Here is a 25,578-nt window from a genome sequence, read left to right as displayed (position 1 = left end):
TTTTTATTATTTGCTTTCTTCTGGTGCCCGAAGGTTTCTTTTGTTGCTGTCTGCCTATTCGTTTGAGTTGTAGGGATAATTCTTTGATTTTGGCCCTTTCTTCCTTTTGAAAGTGTGTCTTTATTGCTAAAAAATGATCTCTGAGCACTGCTTTAGCTGTATCCCAAAGGTTCTGGTAGGGAGTGTTTTCATTCTCGTTGGATTCTTTGGATTTCGTTATTCCATCCTTAATTTCTTCTATAACCCAGTAGTTTCTGAGCAAGGTGTTCTTCAGTTTCAATGTATCTGATTTCTTTTCCCTGCTTTTCCTGTTATTGATTTCTACATTTATGGTTTTATTGTCAGAGAAGATGCTTTGTAATATTCCGATAGTTTGGATTTTGTTAAGGCTTGCTTTATGACCAAATATGTGGTCTATTCTGGAGAATGTTCCATGTGCACTGGAAAAGAAAATATACTTGCCTACTGTTGGGTGGAGTGTTCTGTATTTGTCTATGAGGTTGAGTTGGTTGATTATGGCATTTAGATCATCTTTCTTTCTGAATATTCTGTTCTTCACCAAACGCGGTGTGTTGACGTCTACTACTGTTATTGTGGAGCTGTCTATCTCACTTTTCAGTGCTGAGTTTGTTTTACATGTCTTGAAGCCCTATTGTTGGGTGCATAAACATTTACTAGGTTATACCCTCCTGGTATTTTGACCCTTTAATCAGTATATAGTCTCCTTCCTTATCTTTTGTGGTGGATTTAACTTTAAAGTCTATTTTGTCAGAAATTAATATTGCCACTCCTGCCCTTTTTTGATTATTGTTTGCTTGATATATTTCTTTCCATCTTTTGAGTTTTACTTTGTTTGTGTCTCTAAGTCTAAGATGCTTCTCTTGTAGGCAGCATACGGAAGGAGCATGATGCATTTATTCCATCTACATTCAGCATAATTATGGATAGGTATGAGTTTTTAGTGCTGTCATTTTGATGTCTTTTTGTGTGTGTTGTTGACAGTTTCTTTTTCACACTTAATTTTTTGTGCTGAGTAGCTTATCTTTGTATATTGTCTTTTCCTCTTATTCATTGTTGATTTTGTTTCTGCTGAGTATTTTTTTCTTGTATTTTATTTTGATGAGTAGGATTGTTAGTCTCCATGTGGCTACCTTAATATTTACCTCTATTTTCCTAAGTTTAAACCTAACTTTTATTTCTTTATATCGCCTTGTCTTCCTCTCCACATAAAAGATCTATGAGTACATTTCTTAGCCCCTCTTTATTGTTTTATTGTTGTCTTCTTTTACATAATGACATCACTGTTTCCCTGTCTTGAGTATTTTTTTTAATCTTGATTTATTTTTGTGATTTCTCTATCTGGGTTGACATCTGGTTTGTCTACCCTGTGTTCTAGTCTTGGGTTGATATCTGATATTGATTTTCTAACCAAAGAACTCCCTTTAGTACTTCTTGTAGTTTTGGTTTGGTTTTTATGAATTCCCTAAACTTCTGTTTATCTGGAAATGTCCTAATTTCACCTTCATATTTGAGAGACAGTTTTGCTGGATATATGATTCTTGACTGGCAATTTGTTTCCTTCAATGCTTTATATAAGTCATCCCATTACCTTCTTGCCTGCATGGTTTCTGCTGAGTAGTCTGAGCTTATTCGTATTGACTCTCTTTTGTTAGTGACTTTTTGTTTAACCCTAGCTGCTCTTAAAATTTTCTCTTTATCTTTGGTTTTGGCAAGTTTGATTATAATATGTCTTGGTGACTTTCTTTTAAGAGCTATCTTATGTGGAGCTCAATGAGCATCTTGGATAGATACCTTTTCATTTTTCACAGTATCAGGGAAGTTTCCTGCCAACGAATCTTCAACAATTCTCTCTGTATTTTCTGTTATCCCTCCCTGTTCTTGTACTCCAATCACTCGTAGGTTATATCTCTTGGTAGAGTCCCACATGATTCTTAGACTTTTTTCATTTTTTTAACTTCTTTTATCTGATTTTCGTCAAATATATTGGTTCCAAGAGTTTTATCTTCAATCTCACTAATTGTGCCTTCCACTTCCTCAGTTCTGCTCCTCTGACCTTCTGTCGAGTTGTCTAATTCTGTAATTTTATTGTTAATCTTCTGAATTTCTGATTGTTGTCTCTCTATGGATTCTTGCAGCTTATTAATTTTTTCATTATGTTCTTGAATAACTTTAATTTCTTCAACTGCTTTATCTGTGTTTTCCTTAGCTTGCTCTGCATATTGTCTGATCTCCTTCCTGATGTCTTGAAGAGTTCCGTATATTAATCTTTTGTATTCTTTATCTGGTAATTCCAAGAAGGCACCTTCATCTAGAAGATCTCTTGATTCTTTGTTTTGAGAGCTTGTTGAAGCAATCATGGCCTGCTTCTTTATGTGATTTGATATTGACTGTTGTCTCTGAGCCATCTATAAGTTATTGTATTAGTTTATTTTATGTTTGCTTACTGTACTCTAATGTCTTGCTTTGTCTTGTTTTGTTTCATTTTGATACCCAAATAGGTTCCTTGAGTGAGATATCTTGATTATTTTCACCTTTGAAGCTCTAACGTCCTGTCACCAGATGGGTAGAGCCGTTATCAGGTACATGAGCCTAGGAGTCCCTTCACTTTTCTTGTATGAATTCAGCTCAGGTGTCCAGGTAGCTGGTTATCAAGAGTGTGGTACAGGATCTGTTCTACACTCTTAGGGAGGCAGGGGTGATTGGTGTGGGTACCAGTCTCTGGTTGCAACAGAGGTTCACACTCTGAACAAGGCAGAAGGCTGACAATTGTCACCTCAGTGTCTGTGAGGAAAACGTGTCCTTGTTCCCTAGAGTATACAGGTGGGTGGGTTCTACAGACAGAGCATGGGCACCCAGTGCTTTTGGCTGTATGGACTTGGAGGTACCAGTTATCCTTGGACCCCTGTCATAAGTGGCTGGGTGACCTTTGTGGAGCCACCAGTCCTGATGTGGGTAGGTGAGAACCCTGTTTAGTAGGGAAAGTGGTGTCAAACATCAAACACCCACCTCTCCACCACACAGCTGAAACAGTTGCAGTCTGCCAACAAGGACCTATTCTCCTGAAAGAGGCCCACACAGATCCATGCGGGGGCAGGGGGAAGGTATTTGAAGTCCATGGACCTTTTACGCCTGGACAGGAGCCACTTCTGTCCTGAGCTCCTCAGGTTAGTGGAGCTGGCAGATTATCTTTTCCCCCAATTGTGAATATATTCCTTCTAAAAGGCTGGGAGAATGGCTCAGGACACTCAGCAGAGCTGATCTCAGGCCCAGGGAAATCGATAGCCACTGAAGCCAGCTTGGGGCTGGGAGGGATGGTAAAATATAATCAAGTATTTAGCTATTGCTGAGAGCGTCATTCTTCTCTGGTTCTAGACGTGTGAGTAGGCTGTGGGGCTGGCTGTTTCTTCCTGGGAAAACTGTAGCTGAACGCTACCACCAGCCCACCACAGTCGCTCCCAGGAATGGTGCCTGAGGATTTCAGTGATTCAGGTCTGGCAACCCCTCTCTGTTTCTGGGCCATCTCTCCCTCCCCCTGTCATTCAGTCCATTTTCTAACTTTGCCTTTGAAGTCCAGGGCTCCTAACTTGTCATAAATATAATCGTTTCACTTGTTTTCTCAGGTCTTTGTCATAGCGGGATGACCAGAAGCGTGTGACTACTCCGCCAGCTTGGCCCTGCCTCCTTCTATTCTTTTTTTATGTTGTGATAATGTCTGCTGGCTCCAGAACATTCAGGAATTATTTTCTTCATTTATATATTGTAGATTTGTTTGTTTCTTTCTTTCTTTATTTTTTTTTCCTTTTTATTTGGTTATGTCTGAGCAGGCAGGCTGGGCATGTTTTGTTGCTTGCTAATCTGCTGGCACAACACTTCTCACCAACTTGCCTAGGTGGGCAGGGTCAGTCACTCAGCTGTGGTGCAGCAGGGTAGGTTTAGTGGGGAGGGTGGGGAGGGGATGAGTTGTTTGGGGCACAAACTGGGGCCAATACGGCAGGGCTGGGTGGAAGTGCAGGGTGGGATCCAGAGAGCCAGGGTGGTGCCATTCAGGGCTGCAGTTCTTGGTACTCAGTGCTGATAGGCAAGACGGAAGGGAGAGTATGTGATGTGTGAAGCTAAGTGGGTGAAAAAAGAAGAGAAAGAAACAAAAGCAAAAAAGATAGGAAGAAAATAAAAGTTAATAAAATGGTGGTGTGGTAGAATTCAGCAGGTGGAGGCAGGGCATATCCAGCAAGACTGTATGCCAGTGGCTCAGCCCATCAAGAAGAGTAGCGGGTGGCACACAGGGCTAGCTGGGCAGGAGAAATGAAAAGAAGGAAGAGAGGGAGAGAAGAAACAAAAAAGCTAAAAAAAAAAAAATGGCCCTGAAGGAGCCAGCTGGTATGGCCCTGGAAGCGGTGAGCTTGTGTCTCTCCAGCCAAGTGACCATAGCCCATTAGGAAACAGCAGAGGCCTCATACAGAGAAGAAGGGTGAGGGTGGGAGAGCATGTATCCCTGGTTACCAGGTGCTCTATCACCTGTTGGGAGCTCCATGAAGTAGCTTTCCCATATTCCCTGTCTGTGATCCTTAGTAGCTGAGGTCCAAGATGGCAAATCTGGGCAGCAGTGAGTTGTTGTCCCCCTACAAGAGGCACAGCTTAGAAACAAAGGCATAAATATATTAAAAACCAAAGGATGGAAAAATATATATCAAGAAAACAGCAACTAAAAAAGAGCATGAGTGGCAATAATAATCTCAGATAAAAATAGACTTTGAAACAAAATCCACCATAAAAGAAAAGGAAGGACATTATGTAACGATTAAGGGATAATCCATCATGAGGATATAACCATCATAAATATCTGCACACCCAATAACAGGGCTCCAAAATACATAAAACAAAACTCTAACAGCACTGAAAAGAGAAATTGACAGTTCCACGATAATAGTAGGAGACTTCAACACAGCAGTCTCAGTAAAGGACAGAGCACCTAGAAAGAAACTCAACAATGATACAGAAGATCTAAAGTCCACAGTCAACCAACTCGACCTCATAGATATATATAGAACACTCTACCCAACACCAGCAAAGTATGCATTCTTTTCCAATGCACATAGAACATTCTCCAGAATAGACCACATCTTAGGCCACACAGCAACCCTCAATAAAATCCAAAACACCGAGATAATACAAAGCATCTTCTGTGATCACAATTCCACAAAAGTAGAAATTAATAACAGAAAGAGCAAGGGAAAAAATCAATGTATGGAAACTGAATAACACCTTGCTGAGAAACCCCCGGGTAACAGAAGAAATCAAAGATGGAGTAAAAAAATTCCCAGAAGAAATCAAAGATGGAGTAAAAAAAATCCCAGAATCAAATGAGAATGAAAGCACATCATACCAAAACCTTTGGGGCACCTCAAACGCAGTGCTCAGAGGTCAATTTACAGCAATAGATGCACACATCAAAAAAGAAGGGACAAAATCAAAACATTAGCTATACAATTCAAACAAACAGAAAGAGAACGGCAAAAGAAGACCACTGCCACCAGTAGAAATGAAATAGTAAAGATCAGAGCAGAAATAAATGAAATAGAGGCTAGAAAAATAGTATCAACACAACCAAAGGATCAACAAACCATTGGCTAAATTGACAAAAGAAAAACAAGAGAGAATGCGAATAACCCAAATAAGAAATGAAATGGGGGACATTACAACAGACCCAAATGAAATAAAAAAGATCCTAACAAAGTGCTAGGAAAGATAGAGGCAGAGCCAACATGGCACTATAGACAGAAGCACCATGCCATCCCTCTGCACCAAAGATTAAAAAAAAAAAACAACTAAGTAAAACAGATACAAACAGCAATCCTGGAACCCTAAACCCCAAATGAAGGAATAAAGAACTCTGTCAAGCACCGAATGAAATAAGAAACTGACAAAGAACAGAGAACAAGGAGAGCTATATATTGCAGGTCCCATCCTAGATAATGTGACCAGTTTGGCCATCTTGGAACTCAGACAGGTAGTAAGGGAAGGCAACTTCATGGAGCTTCCAGAAGGAGACAGAACACTGGTTAACCAGGCGTACACGCTTTTCCACCCCCCACTCCTCTTCCTTCTACACAGCCTCCGCCACTTTCCAATGGGCCAATGTTGCCAGGAGAGAGGGACACTCTCTGCTCCTGGGGTCCGTCCTGCCCCCACTATCCAGCCCCTTCAGAACGATTTTTTTTGTTTGTTTTTTGATTTGTATTTTTCTGTGTTTGATTTTTTTTTTTTGGTGGGGGGGGGCTTTTGTCGTTGTTGTTGCTTCTCTATCTCTCCCTTCCTTCCATTCTTTCCACAGACCAGCTAGCCCCGAGTGCAATCCTCTCCCCTTCTTGATGATCTGTGATTTTTTTGGTTTGTTTGCTTTGTTCTTTTTTTTTTTTTTTCCTGTTTCCTCTCTCTCTCCTTTTCTTCCTTTCCTTTCTCCCACTACCTAGCCCTGTGCACAGTTCCCACCCCTCCTGAAGGGGACATGCTGCATAGCTTGGTCAGAAAGTCACCACCATCACCAACAGGCTCCCTCAGAGACATTTTTTTTATTTAATTAGTGTTTGTTTTTTGTTTTTGTTGTTTCTTTTCTCTCTCCTTTCCTTCCTTTCCTTTCTCCCATCCGCCCAGCCCTGTGCACTGCCCCCAACTTCTTGGTAGATTGTGCTGTACCGTTGGGCTGAAAAGCCTCTGAGACTTGGCCTCCCTGGGTCTATACCACCCCCACAAGCCAGCTCTCTCAGTGCCATATTTTTTAATTTTTCTTTAATTTTCCCCTTCTCCTTTTTCTTCTCCCTCCCATCTGTGCCCTGTGCTGCCTCTGCCCCTTCCTGTCAGGCCATGTCGTGCCACCTGGTGAAAGAGATATCAGCTTGCCACCACCCCAACTCTAACCAACCCCCCACGGCCAGCTCCCCCACAACCATATTTTGTTATTGTCGTTGTTTTATTTTGTTATTTTTTATTTGATTGTTGGTTTCTTCTCTCTCTTTTCTCCCACCCACCTAGCCCCATGGGTCACCCACACCCCTTCTCAACAGGCTGAGCCACACTACTGAGCTAACAGCCACCAGCACACTGCCTCACCAGGTCTGCCCCACTCCAACCCACCGAATCCTACCCAACCACCATTTTACTTACTTTTATTTTTATTTTTTTATTTAATTTTTTTTGCTTCAGTTTCTTTCTCTTCTTTCACCCACCCACTTAACTCTACACACCACATCTTCTCCTTTCCTTCTTGCCTATCTGCTCCTTGCACCAAGTGCCATACCCCTCGAGCAGTACCAACCCAGTCCCCAGGCCCCACACTGCACTGCCCCCCAGCTCCTAACAAACCCTTCTGTACCTGCTTCTGATGTCCTCTCTTTCTAACTTCCACTCAGGCCACTCTGCATGGTCCCTGGGCAGATGTTCCCAACTACGAAGTGATTGTGGACCATGAATGTGATGGTCCCATAGCCCCATGGGAGACCAGGACTTGACCCACCCCACTCCTGGCTGTGATCTCAATTCAGGAAACAGCAGCAAAAATGGGAGCAGGGGTGATGAGCAGAGAAGGGGGTGGGAGGAGGGATCTCCCTGAGTAAAGCCAGAACCAGCACAGAGAGGACCCCTGTGGGACCCAGGACCAGGGAGAAGCTGGACCATGTTCTGAGAAGGTTATAAGAGGGTAAGAAGCCTTTTGTTCTCTCTCTCTCTCTTTTTTTTTTTTTTCTTTACAGAAATTACTAAAGCCTGACACAAACATTTACTGCCAGATCTACCTAAAAGCAGAAGTGGCTCCTCAGTTACCTCCAGGAAATGCTCTTTAGGGACTGAGAAGAGGGGCTTACCTTAGATCCCAGACCCTGGGGAGGGGGCAGGAGCTAAGCAAGATTACCAGCTCTGAGTCCTGAAGAGATCTGAGAGCTGAGGTGAAAGGGCTTCCCTCCTAGATTCCTGGAGACCCGGAAAGACTGCCTTGGGCTCGGGCAGCACCAAGACAAAGGCCTCCCATCCCTCCCCCACTGGAAAGTGGGAGGCTTCAAGGAAAAGTGAACCTGTGACCCACCATGCATTATCTGGAAACAATCTGAATAAAGAGGATTCCTCCCCCTCATTTTCTCTCCTTCTGCTCTTGCAAATTGTTTTCAAAAATTCACCTTAAACTCTGGATCCATTCTGCGCTGGGATACATAGGGAAATATTATCTCTAAGTTACCCTAACCCCTGTTTCCATTTTCTGGAAGGGAAGATTTAGAGGCAGATGAAGGTGGGACCACGCTAACAGGCAAGGGTGATTTTCACAGGAGCCAGGCTCAGGCAGGAGAGCACTCCACTGTCCTCACACTGCCCCAGGACGAGACATGGACAGCTCCCAGTATTTGCCCCTCTGGGAACACAGAACAGAAAATGGAACCATCTGAAATCCACACAAAGATGACCATGAAGGAGTACCATGGACAATGAACACATCATAGCATGGCTCCTTCTCAGCCCCTCGTGTACTGAGCCTTTCTGACCTATTCAGCCTAGGCCCTTGTGGCCCCCTTCTGACACACTGCCCTTCACAAATGAACTCATCTGTCCCCAAACCCAGGATGCAGGATCCCCAGCCAGCACCACTGGCTTTCTCCTCTGTTCCAAAAGCCAGCCCTTAAAGTATCTTTATCTCTGAGGGGATAGGGAAGACACAGGTAAGGTCTGTAGGAGAAAACAATGCAGAGAAGTACTCACATTCAGGACCCAGCAAGGTCCTTACAGGCACTGCCATTAACTCTAGACCACACTTCCTGTCACTCCAGAAACACACAAAGCTCGTCCATTTGCTAAAGCACAAAGCCCACAGATCACAAGGTTGTTCTGTCATTGCCCAAGTGTTGTCTGTCATGAGGTGAAGGTGATAAAAATATAAAAATAACCACGTCATGATTTAGCCCTAAGTGACTCCTTAGCCAACATGCATACTTCATTGGATTGGAAAAGTAACCCCTCTCAGGGCCTTTTTTTTCATCACTTTCACCACAAACCACACGTGGTCAACATGGACATGGCAGTTGCTACCATGGTGTCAGTTACAGCACATTCACTGATCTGAGAGACTGAAATGGAGGCCTGCCCACACTCCCTCCAGCCCCCTCATCCTCTTCCTGGTTAATAATGCTCAGTTTGAATAAGAAAGAGAAAGTGCAAAACTTCAGAAATCCACAATAATTCATGACCATCAGCACCACGGACAGTGTGTCTGCGATGCTTATTCCCAGGAGCTGCAGCAGCTGGAAAATTTTCCCATCTCTATTCCATGGGAAAAAGATGCAATAGGGGAGAAAGTTACTACAGAGGAAACCCCAACTATTTCCTAATTTATAAATTATGAACTCATTACACAAGTCTGGACCTTTAGGTTTGTTGGTACATCTCATGTTCTTCCTTGTTAATAATGTTCAGTTTTGAAGAAGAAAGAGTACTCATAAAAATTCAGAAATGAATAATTCATGACCATAACAACTGCAGACAGCATGCTTGTGATGCTCACTCCCAGGTGCTGCGGAAGGGACCACACAGTGAGAAGTGACTGCTGGAAAGGTTTTCCATCTCTATTCCATGGGAGAAAGATTCAACGAGTGAGAATGTTACTACATAGGAAACCCCAGCTATTTCCTAATTTATAAATTATGGACTCATTGTGCATGTCTGAACTTTACTGCTGTTGGTGTCTCCTTTGCAACAGCCTGCAAGGCCGATTGATGCAAGAAGAGTGTCACCTCAGGAAGGCTGAGAGCCTGCTCTGTCCTCATAGTGAGTCTTCCTGCCCCTGAGATTCTGGCCTCTGTGCCTGCAACACAGTGAGAACCTTTCATCATTAACTTCTGAGCCCAGTCCCTCTCCTTAGAACCACAACCCATCACCAGCTTGGAGCCCAAGAGCACAGAAGTCCTGCACCCCACCCCCAACCCTGGATGTGCCCCTGGGGCTACTGGGCTGAACCGAATCCTGGGCTGCTTGCCCCGGCCTCCAAGTCAAGTGTTGTGCTGGTTTCAGAGGCCTTTGTTCCTTCCTTCCCATCAGGGTAAACAACATTCCCAAAGGAACATTGTTGTTAGGTGTCATGCAGTCAGTTCTGACTCATAGTGACCCTACACACAACAGAATGAAACAATGCCCAGTCCTGCACCATCCTCACAATTGTTGCTATGCTTGAGCACATTGTTGCAGCCATGGTGTCAATCCATCCTGTTGAGGGGTTTCCTGTTTTTTGCTGACCCTCCACTTTACCAATCTGATGTCCTACTCCAGGGACTGATCCCTCCTGATAACATGTCCAAAGTATGTGAGATGTAGTCTCACCACTCTTGCTTCAGATGAGCATCCTGGTTGTACTTCTCCCAAGACAGATTTGTTCATTCTTTTGGCAGTCCATGGTATATTCAATATTCTTCACCAACACCACAATTCAATAGCGTCAATTCTTCTTCGGTCTTCCTTATTCATCGTCCAGCTTTCACATGCATATGATGAGACTGAAAACACCATGGCTTGGCCTAAAGACTTATCTCCCAGTGTAGGACCCTGCTCATGGGGGCTTCATCCTGTGACCACAAGGGAAGAGGTCCCTCACAGTCACCATCATCTTCTTTACCCATCACACCCCACCCAAAGAGGGAAATCTGGTCTCCACAGCCCCAACCTGTCCTTCTCAGGGGCTCAGGTCCAACCTGGGATGCATCCTTGTGGTCCCCACACTCACACCACTCAGGATGCCCAGTGCAGCAGTTCACCTGGTTGCCTATGGAGGCCCTCCTTCTGCCTTGGTTGGGAGATACCCCCTCCTCACTTCCCACATCTGAGTAGTCACCACAGTCCTCTCTGCCCTGTCCCTGCACCCACTGCCAGCCTTCACCTTCTCTCATGGACACAGCAACAATCTCCTGGCAAGTGGGATTGGCATCTGTCACCACAGTGTATGGCCCTACTTCTGGAGGCTCCTCATGTCTGACCAGTGATAGAAATTAGCATGTACAACATTTATGCAAATCAAATCAATTTGTACATTTACCTTATGGTAATGTGCACACCCTCTGACCAGGATCCACTTCTAAGAACCCTCCCTGACCTGTGAGCTCTTGGAAGGTAGGACTGTGCTTGTCCTGCTCTCTGCTGAGTCCAGTGACGAGCACACAGCCCAGCACAGGGAGCTTCACAGATATGTGTTGCATGAATGAGATCAACACCCCCACATGCGGTAAAGACACCTCTATGAGAAAGTTCACTGCAGAGTTGCTTGTGAATATGTAAAGTGAGGAACAGTCTCCAAAAGAGCACAGCATGTGGGTAAAGCTTCACAGTGTAGCTGTGCAATGAAATAATGAGGAACCACTTAAAAAACTTGATTGAAACAGATCTACATAAACTAACATGGCATGTGCCCACCACCAACGAGAGAGAATGCCATGAAACAATTTCACTCAGTAATAATTTGGCTCTAAACAAATAAAGAAAACATTATTGAAAGATTCACACCAACTGTCAAAAGTGGTTGTTGTTGTTAGGTGCCGACTTATAGCAACAGTATGTACAACAGAATGGAACACTGCCTGGTCCTTCGCCATCCTCAAAATCGTTGCTATGCTTGAGCCCATTGTTGCAGCCACTATGTCAGTCCATCTCATTGAGGGTCTTCCTCTTTCTTGCTGGCCCTCTATTTTACCAAGCATAATGTCCTTCTCCAGGGACTGATCCCTCTTGATAACATGTCCAAGGTACACGAGATGAAGTCTAGCCATTTTTGCTTCTAAGGAGCATTCTGGCTGTGCTTCTTTTGAGACAGACTTGTTCATTCTTCTGGCAGTCCATGGTATATGCAACATTCTTTGCCAACACCGTCATTCAAAGGGGTCAATTCTTTGTCGGTCTTCCTTGTTCATTGTCCAGCTTTCACATGCACGTGAGGTGACTGAAAACGCCACGGCTTGGGTCAGCCACATCTTAGTCCTCAAGGAAACACCTTCAGCTTTTAACATTTTAAAGAGGTCTTTTGCAGAAGATTTTCTCAATGCAATATGGGCAAAGCAAAAGTGGTTATGTCCTGGAAACAGAACTGGGGCAGGACCTGACAAACCTTATTTTATACAGGTTTATAATTCTGGTCTTTTACAACTAGTATGCTTTCGTAGATAAACACAACAGATAAAACCACCTTATAAGAGCCAGAAGACCTCCTAGGTCCTCAGGACCCAGAGCCCAGGCCTTCCTCCAGCCCCTTCCCCTTCACTGAGTCTCCTCTGAGACAAGCCTTTGTGATTCTGTCCACATCCTTGTGGAAGAAAGGCACCAGCCCCCAGATACGGATGTACCTTGCTGCAGCTCCTACATCAGGTGGGGACAGAGTGAAGCTCTGTCTGCCAGAAACTTATGGAGTAAGTACCTACTGCATGCAGACCTGTGATTGATGGGGGACAGTCCCTGCTCTCCAGGAATGCACCATCCAGAGGACACAGGGAGGACAGGAGAGACCAAAATGATTAAAGAATGATATTGAATAAAAACTCGGGTTATTTGAAATGGTTAATTTTATGTTCTGTGAATTTCACATCATTTTAAAAAACTACTTGACACAATCACCTTTTCCTTCTGCACTTTTCTAAATGTCCACCGGAAGGCAGCAAAGCTACTCCACAGCCTGGAGCTCCGCACACTCCTTCTTCAAATACAGCTGCTGACCCCTCAGCACCACCCCCAACCCAGCAAAGTCTGTGCCTCACCAGCAACACCCCAGTTCACAGCCCTCACTCTGGAGATCCCCACACACAGGTTTCTGTCAGCAGCTCCATCCAGCCACTTTCTCCCACTTGAAGGCCTTCCCCGCTGCACCAGGCTCTGCCCCTCCACACCCTCTGTCCTTCACTTGATAATGTCCACTCATGCTCAGGGCTCAGCCAGAAGGTCACATCCCAGGGGAGCTCTCTGTGGTCCCCAGACCAGCTCAGATACTCCAGATACTTGCCCTTCATAGCCCGTGTCTCCATTATAATTACCTCATTAGTTCCAAACACCTCTGTCCTGTACACTGTGGAATCCCAGGGCCTAGCTCAATGCCTGACACATAACAGATGCTCAGTAAATACTGGTTAAATGAAGGAGGACAAACCACACATCACCTCACCTGCTGACTCCTGATGGTGGAGCACAATCTGTGTAGACACAGGGTACTGGTGTGTCCACATGGGAGGAAGCTAGCAAGTGTCTGCTGCTGTCCCAGGGACATAGGACCTTCACCTCTAATAGTTTCAGGGGGAGCTCCGGGGCCTCCTTACCGTGAGAGGTCAGAACCAATTAGCTCCCAGATAACTGACCACACACCCCGATCTCTAGCTTGTGAGTGACATCAAGTCGCCCAGGAGAGGCTGGGATAGGAGCCTCTGTGCTTCCTCTTCTCACAGAGAGACCTGACCTGGAACAAAAATCTAGACCTAAGATCCCAGAGGAGTACCACCAGGGAGGACTGAGCCCCAGCCTGACCACAAAACAGTCAGGGTGGGACTCCCCAGCCCCAAGGGACCCTGCTTTGTGGGGAGACCTGCCTCCGGTCCACTGAACCATCTCACTAGCCCCAATGGGTCCAAGGGATGAGGAGGTCACCAAGCCAAATGGCAACAAGAGAGCACAGGGTTGGCCTTTGTTTCTACCTCAGAGGGACTGAGTGCCCTTCCCTACCAGGAACCTCAAGGATCCCTGAGTCCCAGGTGGAAGCTGCTCCAGTGCAATGGCCCTGTGGGGAGGACTCTAGTGGACAACAGACAAGGACACAGATGACCTTTATGCAACGCCCCAACAATGTGATGGAGGGAAACATGGAGCAGTGGGGGACTGGCCCCCCAGGCCACTGCCCACTCCTACAGCCTCAGACTGCTCACTGGGCCTTTCCTTTTAAACTTTGGGGTCAGAAAGCTACTCCCAGGCTCACCTGGGATGACAGTTCTCCTAACACTGGAACCAGGGGTCCTCAGGACAACTCACATTCTCTCCGTGGGTTCACCTGTACTTGGGTGGAGTCAGGGCGACCTGGGGACCCACAGCGAACAGGACCTGGGGCTGACCCTCAGCAGGGAGGTCAGAGCCCTGTCCACGGTCAGGGTTAGGTGACACTTTGGAGCCTGGACAGCATCCCTGGTGTGCCAGACATTGGCCGCAGGTCTCCTTGAGCCCTCCAAAGGTGACATAACATAGGAAACAGAAATTATTTCACCTGAGACATGAACCTGGCTTTTGGCTGAAGAGGTGGAGATAGATCCTGGTTTCCATCCTCTGCTCCTAAAGACCCTTCTGAGGTCCTCCTACTTGTCAGCTCTGCCCTGCCCCCCGCTTCCCGGGGCTCTGGGGACCTGTGCAGTGGGGCGTTCCTGTGTAGCAAATCACTCCCTGCTTGGGCACACCCGTGGGGAAAGACAAGGTAGACACAAGAAAGTCAGCTGGGCAGAGGACAGAGGCCTCCCAGGAGGGTCAGGGAGAACACAGACAGACTGTAAGCCACCGCTCAGCTACACAGACCCCAGAGAGAGGGGTCTTCCTGAAACATTTCCCTGAGAACACAGAGCCCACAGCCCCCTGACCTCCCACCACCAGCCCTCTCTCCTCAGGACACTCAGGAAAGTTCTCCCTTCACTCCCCAGGAACTGTAACTCCCTCCTGGACACCCACATCCTATGTCTCTGTCCCTGGAAGCAGAGGCCAGGATGGTGACACCAGAGAGAGAAGGTTGGTCCCTCTCACCCATCATCACCCAGCTTGACCCTTTCAGCCATCTCTGATCTTCCGGTAGGAAGTCAATCCAATCTTCCTAGTGCAGTTGAGGAGCCTGGTGGCACAGCAGCTAAGAGCTTCGCTGGTAACTAAAAGGTCAACAGTTCAAATCCACCAGCCGCTCCTTGAAAGCCATATGGTGCAGCTCTACTCTGTCTTATAGGGTCCCTATAAGTCAGAATCGACTCCACAGCAACAAGTTACTGCAGTTCGGAACACCGGAAAGACCTGGGTGCCCAGGGGGGTTCTGTGTCACCTGAGAAATGATCCCTGGGTTAGGGGAACTCAGAGGCTCCTTGTCCAGTCCTCACAGACCCAAGACCGGGAAACAGCAGAGGCCAACGTTCATGTGGGTGGGTCGTTCTCAGGAACAGAGGTCCCAGACAGCCTGGGTATTCCAAGTGTGGTCCACAGGCAGAATGATCAGCACCACCTAAGAACCTGGTAGATGCACCCTCAGGCCCACCTCGTACCCACCGAGTAAGAATCTGCATTTAACAGGATCTTCAGACTGCACATATGTATGAGAGAGGGAGAGAAGCCCATCCCACCACACAGACCATTGGTTCTCAGCCTGGCTGAGTACCATGAACATTACCTGTGCAGTTGCTGAAGCAGCATTTCTAAGGCATCACCAGGACACCTGGCTGCTTTATAAAGTTGCACAAGTGATTCTGAGGCACAACCAGTGATATCCCCAGTGACAAGAGTTCCTAATATAGCCCCTAGGTGCCTGCTCTGAAGGGAAAAGCTAAATGGGGTTAAAGAGAACTACAGGGGCAAGCTGACTGTGTACCTTAACCCAGAACTCTAGGAAATGCCCAGCTCAGGAGGCTGAGGCCCCTAGTGTTGTGTTCACCCCAACAATCAGGGTAGGGTAGGGGAAAAGATCAGGGCTGAGAAGGCAGAGGCAGCAGCGGTTCCCAGGGAACCTAAATGTAGACAGAAAGGAAAAGGAAAGAAGGGAGCTTAGAAGTCGGGAATGAAAAGGGAGGGCAGTAGAGAGGCTATCTAGGGGAGACCCCGCCCCAGCCCAAGTGACCTGGGGAAACTTCACCCCAGCAGGAGGCTCAGTGCAGAGGGAGGAAGGACAGCAGAGCAGACACGTCTGGGGCAGCAGTTTTTGTATTTCTGGAGCCAGAGTTCTTCCCCACAGAGAGAGTACAGAGCAGTCAGCAGAGATCCATGGAGCCTCCCTCAGCGTCTCCCTGCAGAGGGTGGGTGCTCTGGCAGGGGTCCCTGCTCAGAAGTGAGAGGAGAGTATTCCCTGGCAGGATTGGGGGGCCAAGACTGGCGGGGGTCTCCTGGGAGGACAAGGGTCTGGGAGGTGACAGATACCTCCCTGTGTAACTCCAGTGGAGAGAACATAGAAGAGAGAGGAAGACCCAGCAACAGGAAGTGTTATGGAACTGGAATTGGTAAGGGGGAGTAAAACCACAATTGCTGCATTTTTTCCACATTAGTTATCTCTTAGCACAGTGGGTAAGAGCCGAGCTGCTAACAAAATGGTCGGGGCAGCTGGAATCTGCCAAACTCACCTTGGAAACACTATGGGAAAATTCTACTCTGTCCTAGGAGTCAGAATTGACTCAAAGGCAACTGGCTTGGGGCAAACAATAAATTGTGAAATAGCTTCCAATCTCAGAAATGTGCGAATAAACACCAGGTATTTGCAGACCCTGTCTAGGCATTAGGGGTACAACACACAACAAGACAAGTGTTTGCCCTCATGGAGCTCACGTCTAGGGGAAAGAAAGACAGCCAAGCAAATAAACCTGCTTGGGATGTCAAGGGTTGATAAACGCCATGGAGGACACAGAGCAAGAAAGGTCAGAAAGTGAAGACAGAGGGCCTGTAGATGAGGTGTCAGGAAGGCAGCTCCAAAGACTCCACTGAGTGTGAGCAGATGCCTGAGGACAGTTAGTGAATGAGTGAACCACGCAGACACCTGGGTGAGTATTAGAAAAAGAGAAAATAACAGGTTCCAAGGTGCTCAAGTAATGCTAACTTGGGACGCACACACGCCCCAGGTCCAAGGCCTGAAAGACACCTGCTCAGACTCAAGGGCCCCAACTTTCCAACCCAATATAATTGTCCAAATGCTGATTGATTTCTCCCTCTTCCCTCCTAGTCTCACTTTTAATCCTCTGGAGCACATCCATCACAGCCCAACTCACTAACAAATCCATGCCGTTCAACACTGTTGAACGAAATTATGTTATTCTACATCTTCACAACCTACCAGCAGGTCCTTTAATCTATATCTGGCACAAAGGAAAACATTTAGACAACAACAATAAAATTGTATCATTATCTATCACTAAGTCAATCAAATATCCCAGGGCCTATCCACAGCAGTCGGAAGACAATATACCCTAATGGGTCCCTGCTGTTCCAGAATGTCACCCTGGAGAACACAGAAAACTACATACTACAAATAACAAAGACAAATGGTGACAAAGAAATATTAGCTGGACAGATCCGTGTCTACCTTAATTAATTCCTCTATGACAGTTGGGTGTGGGTGGGGTTAATTTTACTTTAAAGATAAGGATTGACAGGCCTGGACCCTTTATAGTGTATATACCCCCCTCTGCATTCCATACTTGGGTTTTGAGCATTTAGATCAGAATTCCCTTCCCGAATCCAAACCCTGCACACATTCATAGCAAAGAGAAGGAGACTCAGATGGGGAGTAATCAGCAGGGGGAGATCACTCAGTCCATTCCCCCGGGCTCCTTCCTGTGAACATGGTTCTGAAAAAGACCCTGGAGGTCAGGTCCTGGCCTGAGGAGCCCCTGGGACCCTCACAGAGCAGATCAGCACCAGGAAGTCCCTTCCCCAGGCCCTGTCCCAGGCCTCCAGACTCCAGATGACCCTGAGGAGCCTGTAGCCAGGGATGGATCCTGGCCTCCAGGACAGGTCTGACTAGGAGGAACAATTTACTGACTGCCCAAGTCCTGGAACTCCTACAGCTAGTCACCACCCAGGGCTCAACCCCAAGAGCTCTTCTGGACAGCTGAGACCTTCACCTGAGACTCAGTTTGAAGATCACAGGCGGCCATGTACCCCGGGCCATGATCGGTAGATCAGCGTCACACTGAAGTCTGTCTGCAGCCTCAGCCCTGACCTTTCCTCCATCCCAGGTAGCCTTATTAAGGTGTGGACCCTGAGAGCAGCCACTGATTCAGGTCCTTTCTTCTTAGACATCCCCAGTTCAAAGGGAGAGATTTTGGTGGGGGGAGGGGTGTCAGAGCAAATGAGTGATTAATTTGATTTTACTTACAACTAAATTACTTTCACCATCAATTAGTGCCAGGCATATCCACGATTCCACCCCCAGTCATGCTATCCACATGCACTGCACCACACTGAAATCATTTATGTTTGTTTATTGATGTGTTCTCTGTCTCTCCCACTGGAACGTAAAAGAAAGAACTTTGCTTTCTCCCTCCCTACTGCATACCTTGCAACTAGCACATACCCAACATATAACAAACTCTCAGTTACTCTCTGATAAAGGAAGAAAGTAGGAAATTAATGAATGATCCCTAATCTCTTCAGAGAATGGACCCTGCTTGCAGATTCCCTGGACGTTCAGCTACCCTGGCTTTCCTGTCACTCCAGGTGGCTGAAACTCATGTCCCCTCCCTCTGACTGTCTGCTCCTAAAGCTGCCCTGGGAGTCGGTCTCATGATGATTCTGGTCATCATGGTGTTCCTCAGTGGAGAGTGTTTCGGATGTGCTTGTCCTGTTTCTGGGTCACATTTGAGCTCTTGGATCTTTGGGTCTCTGAACCCATGAAACCCCACTGCTCACTGCCATGGGTATTTCTGGCTCTGTCTATTCCTTCCATGTCCCTCTTCTTGCTCCTCCTTCATTCCGACTGGGACTGCCCTGCTCTACACAGCTTCCTCCACCCCATAATCCTCCACCAAGTACTAACTGTCCAGTTCTTTTCCACCAGTACTGTGTTCAAGCTCATCCTTCCCAGGAAACAGTAAAGGACAAAGAAATCAGTCTAAGCAGCAGCCCCTGGGAGGGCTCCACCACCAGCCAATGTACCCAGGTCCCCAGGAGAATAAGTGCCCACTGTGTCCCTGTCCAGGGTTCTTCCCTTTAGTGATGTCAACATGTGGGACAGGCCATGTGGGATGGACATGCACCTCCTTCATTCACTCTCTGCACTGATCCAACCAGGAGTGAAAGGCAGAGGGAACAGATCTGCAGTCCCCACAGTACAGAGTCACATTTTACTTGTGACTCACATCCCTGTCTTCGGTGTGAGGCTCACAGTCCCACAGTAGTTCCGAGAACTTCCTCTGGGGATGGACTTTCAGATCTCATCACAACACCATGGTAATGAGCTGGGGTCCTCTGAGATGCGAGATGCATGAGCCACTGTTCTGTTAATTACTATCACTGTGACTGACAAGCAGGCTTGCTCCTGGTCTCCCCGAGTGTTATTCTGCTCATCACAGCCTGCCCCCAGGCCAGGGTGCCACATTTCCTAAAGTTTAAAGACAATGAGAAGTCCCATCCTTAACCTTCTCTAAGATATCCTTGAAAAGGGAGGCCTCAGAGAAAAAACAACTGGACTGGGCAATGTACACTTGTACCCCTGGAGGGACCTCAGCAAGTGTAAGTTCCAGATGAGGAAACCAACGCTGGTCAGGAAGTCAGCTAGTCAGTTTGAATCAATTCGATCAAACTCTAGTTGTTTGATGAAAGCAAAACTTTGCTGAAGATCATTCAAAAGTGGCTGGAGCAGTATATCGACAGGAAACTGCCAGAAATTCAGGCCAGATTCAGAAGAGGACGTGGAACCAGGGGTATCATTGCTGATGTCAGATGGATCCTGGCTAAAAGCAGAGAATACCAGAAGGATGTTTACCTGTGTCTTATTGACTATGCAAAGGCATTCGACTGTATTGATCATAACAAATTACGGATAACATTGCAAAGAATGGGAATTCCAAAACACTTAATTGTGCTCATGAGGAACCCGTACATAGATCAAGGGGCAGTTGTTAGGACAGACGAGGGGATACTGAGTACATTAAAGTCAGAAAAGGTGTGTGTCAGGGCTGTATCCTTTCATCATACCTATTCGACCTGTATGCCGAGCAAATAATTTGAAAAGCTGGATATATGAAGAAGAATGGGGCATCAGGATTGGAAGAAGACTCATTAACAACCTACGTTATGCAGATGACACAACCTTGCTTGCTGAAAGCGTGGAGGACTTGAAACACTTACTAAGAAGATCAAAGACCATAGCCTTCAGCATGGATTACATCTCAACATAAAGAAAACAAAAATCCTCACAACTGGACCAATGAGCAACATCATGGTAAACGGAGAAAAGATTGAAGTTGTCAAGGATTTCATTTCACTTGGATCCACGATCAACACCCATGGAAGCAGCAGTCAAGAAATCAAAAGATGCATTGCATTGGACAAATCTGCTACAAAGGACCTACCTCTTTGAAGTGTTAAAAAGCAAAGATGTCACCTTGAAGACTAAGGCACTCCTAGCCCAAGCCATGGTATTTTCAATTGCATCATATGCATGTGAAAGCTGGACAATGAATAGGGAAGACTGAAGAAGAATTGACGCCTTTGAATTGTGGTGTTGGCAAAGAATATTGAAATATTCTATGGACTGCCAAAAGAATGAACAAATCTGTCTTGGAAGAGGCACAGCCAGAATGCTCCTTAGAAGCAAGGATGGCAAGACTGCATCTTACTTACTTTGGACATGTTGCCAGGAGGGATCAATCCCTGGAGAAGGACATCATGCTTAGTAAAATAGAGGGTCAGTGAAAAAAGGAAGACCCTCAACGAGATGGATTGACACCTTGGCTGTAATGATGGGCTCAAGGATAACAACCATGGAAGGATGGGGCAGGACCAGGCAGTATTTCATTCTGTTGTGCACAGGGCATCTAGACGACACCTAACCACAACAACAACTAGTTATTTTTATTGTCGTTATTTTTTAGTTGCTTTGACTATCACAGTCTCTGGTACATGGCTTCCTGAAACTTCACCACTGAGCTCTGGGGTGGAAGTTGGTCTGGTTTTCTGAAAAAATCCTAAAAGAAGTTATTTTCCAGTCTGTGTCCCCTAGGAAAAGACAAATCCCAAAATCTGTCCCTGAGCCCTCCCACTACATCCCTCGAAACTGTTCTCTCCTCTTGCCCTTCTTATTTCTCAGGGCAGACCTTGAGTCCAGCCTAGAATGTGGGGAGGGGGTTCTCTCAGCCTCAGAAAGCCCCAAGGAATGGAAGGGGGCTTCAGAGTGGGAGAGGAAAGAAGTATCTCCAAGGTCAAGTGTTCTCTCTGTCACTAATTGTCGCTTTCTTTCATCTGTTTTCTTTCAATGACTCCATGTGCTATAATGAACACACAAGACTTTGAACAGGCTCACATGTTTTCCCAAATGAGAGGATGAAACAACCTCCAATAGGGTGATGGCAGGAAGAAGCTCTGCCTCTTTGCCCTGCCCCCTGCAGCCCCATGTACCACCCCTGTTCTGACACCATCTGTGGTCGGACCAGGGAGTGTGGAGCAGATTCAGGTGTGCTGTGTCCTAATCTTGCTAAAATGTGAAGACTTTCAATGCCAGAGCCATGCCAAATCAGGCTGCAGAGACATTGGTAAAGTGCTAGCTTTGAGGCAGAGGCATCTAAGCCTGTAACCTGGCTATAAAGTCACAGCTGTATACACTGTGGGACACTGGACAGATGATACACAGAGGAAAACAAAGCATAGTGAATCTTAGTTAGAAAACTAGGTAGACTCACCCATGAAGTCTTTTCATGGGAGGGAAGTGGCAGGGCTAAAAGTATGTTCAGTAAAACCTGCAAAAGCAGGAACCCATGTAAGGCGGAAACCTGTCAGAGAAGGAAAACTCAAATATTTTCCACTATTAGAGAGCAATAGAAAAGTGATAAGACTGCACCCTGTCAAAGGCGGGAAACTGTCGAGACGCAGAAAAGCAAGGCAGTCCTGTCAAGCTCCAGCTCTCACAGGTGTCACTGTAGTTTACAGAGAGGACTATGAGTACCGTTGTTGAAACATAACCACTTGCCTCTAAGGTTCCTTTCACCTGATAGTCAATCCATAGAATGGAAGCAAAAGCTTTTTCAGATTGAGAAATCCTTTAGATTGGAAACTCTCTAGTTTCTAAGATAGTGAAGACTGGGCCAGGCTGTGCTTACTCTCAAATACAATATTTTAAAAAAAGGAAACACCTTCCCTTCCGTATGTGAAGCTGCCCTGCCCTAGCTATGGACAGGACATGCAGCCCGCCTTCCCTGCACACACAGAATTCTCTACTAGAGAGGGGCTTGATCTCTTACAAAGTCACAGGAAGCCCTAAGAAAGGGTCACATGAAGGTCTAGAGAAGAAAATTTCCACCTGACCATAAGGTGGATGGACACATGGGCTCAGAAGAGGCCCCGGTACTGATACTCCAGGAAGTCGAGGGGTGCACCTATTTCCTAGTGTTGGGAGGGAACACCCTGTCCTTACAGATCGGCACCTGAACAGACACACGGCCTCTGCAGAGGGTCAGCCCCACCCTCTGGGTCACCTTTCAGAGCTCACTGTGGGGTCTATAAGCTGGTTGAGATCTCATAGGAAGGAGAGTAGCCCCAATACCACGCCCACTCTCAAAGTTGCCTCCTCTGTTTCTCCACAGTCAGTGACTAAGCCTTCCATCCAAGCCAGCAACACTGCAGTCACAGAACATGAGGGCCCAGTGACCCTGACCTGCCTCACCAACCACACTGGAATCTCCATCCATTGGGTCTTCCAAGGGCAGATCCTGCAGCTCGCAGAGAGGATGATGCTCTCCCAGGACAATAGCTCCCTCACCACAGACCCCATCAGGAGGCGGGATGCTGGGGAGTATCACTGTGAAGTTTCCAACCCGGTCAGTTCCAGCAAAAGTGATCTCCTCATCCTGACTATGAACCGTGAGTGACTTCTCTTCCCCTCCTACATCTTCTCTGGATAGATTAACTCTACCAATAGTGTGCTAAATGGATAAATGTTACTTAAGGCAGAATATCAGTTAAGAGACGATTACAGTAAACAATGGTAAAGTGGTCGAGAGCTCAAGTTTGAAACAAAGATGTTTATAAATTTCATATCCCAGGTCTGATAACCACTGTGCAAATTGGGACAGGGTTCTTAATTTCCTGAGCCTCAGATTCCTCAACTGAAAACTGCAATAAGAGCTCCTGCTTCCTGAGATTGTTTTAAAGGCTTAATGTGATAATCAGTTAAACCCTTACCAAAATGCCTCACACATAGAAAATGTTCCATAAATGTTAGCTGTTATCATTACTACAATTAACATTAGGCTTGAAGTCAGATTGTCCTGGAGTCAAATCCCAGAGCCACATCTTATTAGCCATAACACTTTGGGTAAGTTTTTTCACCACTCTAAGCCTCAGTTTTTTCATCTATAAAATGGGAATAATGTCTGTGTGACAGGATGACTGTAAGGATCAAATGAGATATATGTAAAGTATTTAGCACAGGGCCTGGCATTTAAACCTGTTGCCGTCCAGTTAATTCTGACTCATAGCAACCCTATAAGACAGAGTAGAACTGCCCCATAGGGTTTCCAGGAAGCAGCTGGTGGGTTCGAACTGCCAACCTTTTAGTTAGCAGCTGAGCTCTTAACCACTGCAACACCAGGGATTCCAAACTGTAGCTAGCATTAACAGTCAGCCTTGGGTTGACTGATGTGGGTTAACCTCCAAATGGTTGCAACAGACATAAAAACACTAGAAACAGATACAAAAAGTATTATATATGGGGAAAAAATGCATCACACAGAAACCGATTGAGACATGATTATTGACTAAATATCAGAGGGGAAAAAAAGGGGTCGAAAGTTAAGTGCAATCTATCAGAAGTAGATTGCCAGGCCTTACTTCCAAGGGAGTCAACCTTCAGGTTAGTAGCCTAGGGCTTACCCATCTGTGCCATTTGTGATAAAGCTGGGAAAAACAACGGGAGTAACTTTTGGTTTTGAAAGCATCTGGTAATAAAACCTATAAAAGCTTTCTTAAAACAAGACATTTAAAAGTACTTATTGAATAGCCCTCCTGTGCCAGTCACTTTATTCTATAATTACTGATTCTTTTAAAGATCCATTTTAAAGAGAAAAAAAAAAAAACCTGTAACTCAAAATGAATTTACACAAAGTCTGGATTAAAGTATTTGGAAATTACAGTGGAATGGTGCCACTCGTAGACAGATTAACTATCATACATCCAATATCAACACTGGAAATTTAATTGAAGGAAAACACTATTAAAGGAAATAAAAAGATAAGAGCAAAAAATAAAAAAAGAGTTAAGTGCAAAATTTAAGTGTGGTGTGTGACTTTTCATGCCATTAGACAAGCAAGATCTTTATCGGGAAAATGCCTGTGAGGGAAATGGGGCAGGAGTGAGAGGAGCCTGGGAGAGCCCTAGATCAAGGTGTGGTTCTGAGCCCTGTGAAGGAGAAAGGGAGGGAAGGAAGTTCTAGGTTGCAGTGTGGTTCTAAGGGCATTTCCACAGGGCCAGTGGGGAGTCCTCCAGCCAGCCACCTATCAGAAGAAACTGTCTCCCAGAAACAGGTCTGCTTAACACCCCTGCTACAGCCTGTGAGAAGTATGGTCTCTGCACAAACGGGTGATATATTCAGAGTGCATTAGTCTGCCTCTTTACTCAATTAAAAACTCACCACAGCAGATCTGAGAGGTACTTATTCATGGCTGCCATACGCGGGCAACTGAGAACAAGATGTAACCACGAAAAGGTGGAAAGTCAAGAGGGAAGTTCTAATAACACAAAAATAGCCGTCAGCCTTATGTTTCCAAAGCCTCAAAATATCTGAATGCAGAAAGGCCAGGATGGAATTTAGAGAAGATGCATCATCAACCTGGAAACACAGTAAGAGAGAAAAAATTGCAAGGATACAGTCTGCCAACTGCCTAGCAGTGACCTTCTATGAAAACTATTCCTTGACAGAACGAGTACAGACTCTTTCATGTTCAGAGTTGTTCCCCAGGGCAGCCCCAGTGTAAAATTATTTATTTTCTTTCTTTCTTTTTTCTTCCCATGACAGGTGATGATTCGGTCCCAGAAAGTTCTGGCCTCTTAGTTCGGGCCATCGCCAGCATCGTGGTTGGAGTACTGGCCAGGGTGGCTCTGATCAGAAACACTGCCGGGTGTGATGTCTTTCCTCATGTTCTGCTTCCTCCAAGGCTGACGGCCATGCTTAGGAGAGGGAAAGGACTCTTCTCCACCTCTGCCTCTGGGCCTGGGCCTCCTCTTCCTCCTTCCTAATCTCCTGCTTCTCAGCACTAATGCCTGCGGGTCTCTGCCTCCCTGGTCTTCATGATCCCTGTACCCGACTGTCTCTTGGACAAGGATAGGCCCAGCTTTGGAAATTTATATTTTCTTCCATAGCCTCTATGAGTCCCGTTGTGCCTTAGGATAGAAAGGGAGGAAGGGAGAAGGAGAGGAAAATGTACTTTCCTCCCAGCCTTCTTCTGCACAGATGGAATTTCTTTGAGGCTGTTAGAATAAATTTTATTAGTTTTTTTGTTGCTTGTTTTTACTATGTGTAGTACTTCCCTTCTTATTGTGTTCTACGTATTTCATTAAAAGAAAAAAAAAGTGCTTGCCAAGATGCAGAAGAGTGATTCCTCAGCCCACCAATGGACCAAGTCCTGCAGCTGG

General features: G+C 46.0%; 1 pseudogene; it reads left to right on the top strand.

Annotated features, from left to right (window-relative positions):
* The first annotated feature begins 16,941 nt into the window (after positions 1-16,941).
* On the top strand, positions 16,942-25,273 carry LOC104845424 (carcinoembryonic antigen-related cell adhesion molecule 21-like; annotated as a pseudogene).
* The last annotated feature ends 305 nt before the right edge of the window (positions 25,274-25,578 follow it).

The sequence above is a fragment of the Loxodonta africana genome, chromosome 11 (genome assembly GCF_030014295.1).
Source record: "Loxodonta africana isolate mLoxAfr1 chromosome 11, mLoxAfr1.hap2, whole genome shotgun sequence".
In the NCBI taxonomy this organism is placed as follows: domain Eukaryota; kingdom Metazoa; phylum Chordata; class Mammalia; order Proboscidea; family Elephantidae; genus Loxodonta; species Loxodonta africana.
Note: the sequence above shows the minus strand (reverse complement) of the source record. Positions and strands in the feature narration are given on the sequence as shown.